The sequence below is a fragment of the Oncorhynchus kisutch genome, linkage group LG6, assembly GCF_002021735.2.
Source record: "Oncorhynchus kisutch isolate 150728-3 linkage group LG6, Okis_V2, whole genome shotgun sequence".
In the NCBI taxonomy this organism is placed as follows: domain Eukaryota; kingdom Metazoa; phylum Chordata; class Actinopteri; order Salmoniformes; family Salmonidae; genus Oncorhynchus; species Oncorhynchus kisutch.
Genome location: NC_034179.2, coordinates 41,517,102 through 41,526,235, shown reverse-complemented (window position 1 = coordinate 41,526,235; position 9,134 = coordinate 41,517,102). Strand labels below are relative to the sequence as shown.

At 41.2% G+C, this 9,134-nt stretch overlaps 1 long non-coding RNA gene across 1 annotated transcript; it reads right to left on the bottom strand.

The window, feature by feature from the left end:
* Positions 1-7,521: 7,521 nt before the first annotated feature.
* Positions 7,522-8,720, bottom strand: LOC116374297 (uncharacterized). Its single transcript, XR_004210152.1, has 4 exons — positions 8,561-8,720; positions 8,320-8,461; positions 8,040-8,162; positions 7,522-7,901 (listed from the first exon to the last, which is right to left on the bottom strand). It is a non-coding gene; the product is annotated as an uncharacterized LOC116374297 (long non-coding RNA).
* Positions 8,721-9,134: the final 414 nt, after the last annotated feature.

Here is a 9,134-nt window from a genome sequence, read left to right as displayed (position 1 = left end):
TTAAGGTTAACAACGGCCCCAGGACCAGTGGAAGCAAAATAGCCCCAGAACATCAAATATCCACCACCATAGTTTACAGTAGGTATGGGGTTCCACTGGTGTGCTTGGCCAAAGAGCTCTATTTTCATGTCATTCAACAAATGTAAACGCCAGAAGTTTGCTAAACGGTATTGGCACTTGGATTAGAACTGTTGCTATGGTCAGATGACATGGAAATGATACCTAATGTAAAATATGGTGGTTGATCTTTGATGTTATGGGGCTATTTTGCATACACTGGTCCTGGAGCCCTTGTTAGGGTTGATTAGTGGTTAGGGACAGCAGATAGCCTAGTGGTTAGAGTGTTGGATCAATAACCGAAAGGTAACTGGTTTGAATACAAGACAAAAAATCTTCAGTAATGTTTACACTTTGATAGCATTGAGAAATCCAAACAGGTATGTAGAATCATAGAACATCTAGTATGAAAAATACATCATTAGCCAGTGCAAGTGAGGATAAGATACACATGATATGTCTGCTGGGTGACAAGAGTAGTAGTTTCTTTGGACATCACCTTAAGGGCTCATCAGTAATTCATGCTAGTATTCCCACAGTATTTGCCCTGGCAATTTAAGTCCCTGGTCTGCATGGGGCTTTAGTGGACAATCCAGTTCAACACATGGTCACAAACTCACTCAACAACTTAGAGGTAGCGCGCTCTTCCCAGCACTGGTGCCTGCCTCCCTGAATGATGAAATAGGAGGCAAACTAATAGATGCGACTGGAAGAAGGGCCCAAGAGAGGTCAAACGAGTGTACCAGTCAGAAGCTGTACTCTTGCCAAGCCCCCTCAAGGACTCCTTAGAATGCATGACCTTAAATGACTCTGCCAGAGTATCTCCCTTCCCCGCTCTACACTTCAGCTAATTAGTCAAAAGTAACAAGGAAGACTAGCCTTTATTGGCTTTGGAATGCAATCAATCACCGCCGTGCACATAATTGATACAAAAACAGGCCAGAGCTAATTGTCCACCGAAATATACTGCCAGCCAATCAGTTCCATTATCTCTGCACAGGCCAGATGCTAAATTAGATGTAATGAAGTTATACATGTAGTAATTTGCTCGTTTTGGGAGGTAAAGCGATATGTTTGTTATCTCTTTGATTCTACATATCCTTGAGCCGCAGGTTGATTCATTTCTACTTTGATTGATGGTTTAATTGCATGATCCCGACAGGTTATTTGATTTATCATGTAAAAAGCGAATACCAATATATCTGATCATCAGAACTCTATATTAGAAGATGTGACAGGGAGAAGGTTGTAGCTGTTACGCCACCTTGTTTAACGAGGTGAGGTCCTCGGATAAATAACTAAATAGGTTCTGAATATTTTAATTTTACTAGGCAAGTCAGTTAAGAACAAATTCTTATTTTCAATGATGGCCTAGGAACAGTGGGTTAACTGCCTGTTCAGGGGCAGAACAACAGATTTGTACCTTGTCAGCTCGGGGATTTGAACTTGCAACTTTCCAGTTACTAGTCCAACGCTCTAACCACTAGGCTACGCTGCCTAATATCAGGGTTGAGCGTGGAATTGATACGACAGATTGCAATATAAATATTTTATTTACTACAGGGTAATGTGAACACCTTATTTAATAATCAATAAATAATTGAAGCACTCTGTACAGCTCATTAAACATCATCTTCAGCACTGTCGCTCACACAACATGCTATCAAACAGTAAGATTGATCAGCTTTCAAATAACAACATACAAAGTGCATACAGTTGAGAAATGTGCACTGCAGGGAGGAGAGCGGATCTGGAGTGAGATGGGCACTCGCCGCCAGCACCCTTAAAACCTTGTTCATGGAATTTGGATGAGGCTACACAGTCCCCACTCTCGTCCTTCGAGCGCACCAACCTGTACACCAGGAATGGGAAACTCCAGTCCTCGGAGGCCTGATTTAGGCCAGGGGCCAGGCCCCAATTTACATCTACCCGATGTAGAACAGAACACAACTATGATTTTTCACATCCCCAATGTCTACCATTCATGAAATGGATGGGGGAGTACAAATATTTGACTGCAAAAGTGATTACGTTTATAGATATTGTGACGCACCCCTAAACTCAGAAAGTGCAGAATAATACCTGGCTGGAGGGAGTTGGGCCACACAGGCTCATGTAACCCAATATTGCAAGCTATGATATTGCAAAAATGTGGAATAGAAGTCGTTTTCTGTCCTACATACACGAACAAACAGCATTAGGATATCGTAATGCATTTTGGAAATACAACCTGTAAACACAGAGATAAAATAAGAGGAAATGCAAACTATTCATGTTAATGAATGCAAGTGGGCTCAGACATCAGAAATAGATTTTTTGGGGTCCATGGTCCCTTGAAGGATTTTGTTAGTTTAGCTCCTACTCTTGTAATTAAATCAGGGGCCACCACAGATTATCTTTGGGGCCACCATGGATTTTGCCTCAAATCCAATATGGCATCCAAACCCAATATGTCTGTCATTGTACCATTTGATGGAGGATAAATCAATGAAAATATGAATTTTGGAGATGATAGGCATTTTCTTCAGAATTGTATACAACACTCATGCCCATAAAGACTGCTTTGGTGTAATTTTATTCTTATTCCAAAATGGCCAACATGATTACATTCAAACGTCTTCAACTGCATATGAATTGTCCTTGTTTATTTTGTATTGTGTTTTTCTGACTTTAAAAGGGTTTCATAAGGCTCTTTGGTATGTCTAGGAGTGGCACTGCCTTGCCTCTGTTGTGTCGTACAGGGTGAGGAGACAAAGTAGCCAGTGGTGGTTGCAGTTCTGGGGCCTGACCAGCTTGCATAGTCCAGCTGTAGAAGCTTTACAGATGGTCATACTGTCGACAAATTATCTGTTGATAAGCAACTGCTTGCTAAGGTTACAGTCAGGGTAAGGTTTGGAATAAGGGTTATTGTTAGAGTTAGGGTAAGGGTTCAGGTTGGAGTTAGGGTTAGGGTATGGGTTAAGGTTAGAGTTATGGTTAGAGTTAAGGTTAGAGTTAAGGTAAGGGTTAAGGTTGGTAGATAGTTAGTTGAAATACAGTACACTGTACAGATGGACTATCCAAAAAAGTGTTACCAGCCAGTGTCTGTCCTGAATGACAGGCTGGTTATTGGGGCTGTGTTGGGTTTTCCAACTCTACAACAGTTGGGTGCAGGCACTCAGCAGATGCAGCTTGCATGACAAGGAGACCCATTGACTAACTGGAATGTTATCTCAGCCTGAATGATGCAGGGGATACTCAAGTAGTGGAATGGTTGGTTGTCTGGTTGTGAAGGAGAGTCTATGAAAGGGCTGTGACAAACATACCTGCCCTTAGATCTTTCAAACACTTAATTGACAAATGGGTAGAGCCTTTTATATTGAATGTGGCAGAAAAAAAATGCTTTAGGTCATGGCCTACATATTCCTTTGGAATTCGGGTAGGTGGATAATTTGGACGATATTAACTGTGGGTGGTGGCTGTGATTACAGTCTGGGGCAGGCCCAGCAAGAGGTAATGTGAGTGACAGAACCAGTGAGGGCGACCACAGGTTGATTAGATGATATGCAGAGCAGAGTTTCCCAAACTTGGTCCTGGGACCCCCCTTTGGGGCCCACTTTGTTTTTTGCCCTAACACTACACATCGGATTTAATTAACCAAATCATCATCGAGCTTTGATTATTTAAATCAGCTGTGTAGTGCTAGGGCAAAAACCAAAACATGCACCGGGGGGCCAGGATCAAGTTTGGGAAACCCTGACTTAGTGTAGGCCATAGACTATGACTAAGAAGAGTTATGAGGGATGTAGCACATCTCCACACAAATATACACTGATCAAAAATACAGTATAAAACGCAACATGCAACAATGTCAAAGAGTTACAGTAGTTCATATAAGGAAATCAGTCAATTGATATAAATTAATTTGGCCCTAATCTATGGATTTCACATGACTGGGAATACAGATATGCATCTGTTGGTCATAGATACCTTAAAATAAAGTTAGGGGTGTGGATCAGAAAACCAGTCAGTATCTGGTGTGATCACCATTTGCCTCATGTAGCACGACACATCTCCTTCGCATAGAGTTGATCAGGCTGTTGATTGTGGCCTGTGAAATGTTGTCTCACGTCTCTTCAATGACTGTGCACAGTTTGCGGGAACTGAAACACTCTGTCATACACGTCAATCCAGAGCATCCCAAACATGCTCAATGGGTAACATGTCTGGTGAGTATGCAGGCCATGAAAGAACTGGGACATTTTCAGATTCCAGGAATCATGTAAAGATCATTGCAACATGGAGCCATGCATTATCATGCTGAAACATGAGGTGATGACAGCAGATGAATGGCATGACAATGGGCCTCAAGATCTCTAAAATGAGGAGGCGGCTTGTGGCTGAGAATTGAACATTCAATTGTCTGGCAACAGCTCTGACGGACATTCCTGCAGTCAACATGCCAATTGCTCGCTCCTTCAAAACTTGAGAAAATTGTAGCATTGTGTTGTGTGACAAAACTGCACATTTAAGTGTGGCCTTTTATTGTCCCCCGCACAAAGTGCACCTGTGTAATGACCATGCTGTTGAATCAGCTTCTTGATATGACACACCTGTCAGGTGAAAGGATTATCATGGCAAAGGATAAATACTCACAAGCAGGGATGTGAACAAATTTGTGCACAAAATGTGTGACAAAAAATACGCTTTTTGTGCAATTGGAACATTTCTGGTATCTTATTTTTCAGCTCATGAAACATGGGACCAACACATTACATGTTGCGTTTATATTTTTGTTCAGTATACATTTGAAGAGGATGGCTGGGCTTTGATGGACAGTAAAGGGTTTGCAGAGGAGGTGAAGCTGGTCAAGCACATTGCACAAAGGCCAATATCTCACAGTCAATCCCCAGCCACCATACACAATGACATACAGAGTATTTGTTTAAATTTGGCAATCCTAAGGGGCCTTTTATTTGCTATAGATGGCATATGTCCTTAAAGCGATGTTGGGATTACTGCACAGTTTTCCAGACCACTGCATGAGTCACCCTATCATGAGAGCTCATTATACACATGCAAATCCAGTGCAGGTATCACATGGGCTGGTCAGCCATGGTTAGTAGCAAAATAGGTACAAATGAGGGCAATGCACACAAGCACTTTCCAGATGGCATTTTGGCTGTTAAATGGCTTGACCTGCGGCAGTCTAGTTTCATGGTGTCTCTGTCTGTAGTAACTGCCAGAGGGGAAGGCTGATGATGGAGTGGGCCTATCGAGCACAGTGCTGGGAGATTCAGGATGGCATTGGCATCGGATAGGTACAATTCCGATCATATGTGAAGGCCCAGTAAGTTAATGGCATTTGTTGTCAATGAGTGTCAGGTTGTGTTGGTTCAATGTGGTGAACACTTGCCTTATTAACAGCTTGTCATCATATGTGGTTGCATCCTCCCCATCAGTATTATGTCACCAAGTCAACATATATGGCAACTCCAGACAGACACACAAACAGGATGGTGGACATGGTTTTCTGGAGAGAAAGAAATGTGCCAGCTCAACCTGAACAGGATAAGAGTGCACCGGAACATCCAAATGTGCATCATGAACGCCGTGAGCCAGTGGAAGGTCATGCTGGATTACTTGGTGTTGCCATGCCAAGTAGTCTGTTGCCATGCCAAGTTGTCTGCTGCCTTTTCAATATCCAGACAAAGGTGTTCAAGTTTAATTATGGCAGGCATATCAGATTCCCAACAAAGCTGAATTGCAAAAGAAAATAGTCATAAGAACAGTACACAAATTTGAATGATGTCGCTCATTTAAAACATGTCTAAATGTAGGTGATTTAACCACCATTTAATGGTACAGTATTGTGGCAGCCATATTGGATTTGGAGTCAAATGTAGGGGCCTGTCATTTCAAATAATGTCCCCCTGCCAAATAGTGTCCCCTCTGCATCACAATGGGATTTGATAAACTATTAGCGTCCATTTCTATATCAACAGTGTGATGACCTAATGATTAGAATTTGAGATCAGTACAGCCTAAATTACGTTATTTTCATCATTGCTATGCAAACAAAGGCTGATTTCCACAAGAAGTTTAGTTTAGCTAATAAAATTAAAACATTCATTTTAACTACTTTTGGGTACCTTGTTAACATTACAACATGAAATCCATGTCTTAAACATTGCTACATTTCAGAAATGGCAAAGAAAACATGTAATCTGCTTGACACTTTAAAGTTACTTACCTTACACATCACGAAGTCAGATCATTTCCACTCCATTCATATGCAAATCTGTTTGATTCATACACTGGCTTGACTGGCTGTCATGTTTTTATTTTGACCTGCCTGTAGAAAGTTGGTGGAATCGTCCTTTAATTCATGGCTACTTGCTCAGCTGTGCCAGCGACGCTTTAATTAGGTCATGTGGAAATGTCTGACAGATCTCAACTCATGAAAAGGAGGAAATCTGCGCTTTCTCTTCCTCAACTCCGTCTAATCCAGACATTCTGTGCGTCCACGACTCAACGTAAATCCACCGAATCGGTTACCTTCCATCTGAACTATCTGTTGCGATCGGGAGAGCGGGCCATCAGTTATTGTTTATAGTTATTACCTCGGAGCGCATTCTTCAAACCTATTGTGTTATGTAAATAGTCAATGATCACGGTCCTACAGAGTATCACAGGCCAATTATGCCATTGATATATGGTTACAATATAATTAAATGGCATGTATATATGAAGACTAACCTAGGATGAAATATGAAATGTAATGATTTGCTGAACTGATCAATTCTGATTGGATTCAAATTGGAGATTATAGATTTAATAACTGATCTATTGATTTGCATTATTCTCATGATTATGATGAATGGTTATGACCCTAAATGACTCCATTCTGCTTCATATTGCATTCCTATGGAACCTTATTGCTGAATTACCTCATTCTGTTAATGAGAATGATTTATGATTTGACTTTCTGATTTGAATTGGATTGGATACATGTTATTCTCTTTCCTTTGTTATGCAGTACAGACAAACTACCCAGTAAATATACCACTTTGTGGTTAAAGGAATTCCTGCCTCAATCTCATCCATTCCTCTGTCACCTGACACGTGACCACCTGTTCACCTTCACTGTTGTCAGTCATCCTACCTGTCCAGCTACCCACACAGATTCCAATAACCTTTCACTGCCCTTCCCTACAGTGAAATACTACTTTTGGTAATACTTTTGTTCTATGATTAATATTCTCTCTCGCATATCTCATTAGTTCACCCTTTTGGTTGAGTATATATGTATCTATTGTAGGTCCTAGGATACAACAATGAATAATGTGGAACAAATAAATACCACCAAAGGATACCTTACAACGTACAATAATGAACACAGTGTGAAACAGCTGTGAAAACCAACCTGCCAATATTTAAAATTTTAATACAAACAATGATGGTTTTTGCTACAGTTGTGTCATTAATTTATTTTCACAGATTATTTTGTGCACTCATATGGCAACCACAGACTAAAATACTGAATTCTGGTGTGTGGAATATAGAGAACGTGGTTGCTGTGTGGGTGGGAGGTTCTGTCTGTGTTCTCAACAGGTAGCCAGTCTCAGAAGGGGGGCTTGAAGAGGGAGACAGCCAAGTCCAGGCACTACTGATCTCTTTGTTCTTAGTGTTTTTAGTTCATCGGTGTATCTCACCTATTATGTGCCCAGTATGATAGAGCAATAACTTTGTTAGCAGATAATGACAACATCGCTGTAGATGATGTAATGAAAAGTTGGAGGGTAGTTGGTAATGGAGGATATCAGGTGGATCCACATTTGGGTGTTGGGCAGAACCCCTAGCTCCTGGAGAACGGGAACAGGGTAGGAGACGGAGACGTATAAACAAGCAAACGCACAGGTTACACTTTACTGTGAGAAAATGTGATGCATTCGTGCAGTGTTATAAAATGGGAGATAAGTACTTTGGAAGGTATAGCCTACCTATAAATGTCAACCAAAGTTTAATATACTTTGTCTATGGGACTTCACTGAAGTGTAGGGCGGCAGTGCTTCCAGTGGTCGACCATCCAACTGCATAATATTGTTGGCTTCCACGAGGTAAGCCTAGAAAGGCAAGAGCAAAATATCAGTGTTAGGGAAACTAAAACTAGCTTCAGGGTATTGTGTGCAATGAAAATAGTTATGAGATTTTTTATATTCACTTCAGCAGATGGTGACGCCAGCTAGGAGCAAAATAGCAGCGAGGTTTCCCAGGTCTCACCTTCCTTTCGTCCTTCTTCTAAACCAAGTAATAACCAAGTAATTTGCCTGGATGTCGTAGCACTTGGTCCCCTTCTTGATTCTTCTCCGGTAGCTCTCCTTCCATTTCTCCTGAGACTTGTCCATGTTCAGTCTCACCTTGACTGATGACAGGATTACATGCAATTATATTTCATATTACAAATACATTTCTTACATATCTCTTGGAGGGCCAGAAAATAACAGCGGACAATCATTTTTACCTGATCAAAAACCTGTACATCCTTCTCCGTCAGTCCCTAAAGGTAGTTCGTTGGAATTGTAATGATGTACGCTGAGAGTCAGGAGGCAAGTTCAGGGAGTGTTTCAATGAAATAAAAGGAACATAATACAAAACAAGAAACATGAACACAGACGTGAAACAGAAACAATGATGCCTGTGGAAGGAACCAAAGGGAGTGACATACAAAGGGAAGGTAATCAGGGAAGTGATGGAGTCCAGGTGAGTCTGTCGACAAGCAGGTCAGCGTAACAACGGTGACAGGTGTGCGCCATAATGAGCAGCCTGGGGACCTAGAGGCCGGAGAGGGAGCACACGTGACAGCCGTTCTGATCTGGTTTGACAACTTCCACCACATCAGGTTTCAGTGATCTGAAAGTACGTTATACAAAAATAGCAATAGTCAAACAACAACACTAAGTCAATCACAAATTTGAAAGGGTTGGACACACCTACTCATTCATGGGTTTTTCTTTATTTTTTTGTATTTTCTACATTGTAGAATAATAGTAAAAGCATCAAAACTATAAAATAACACATGGAATCATTAAGTAACC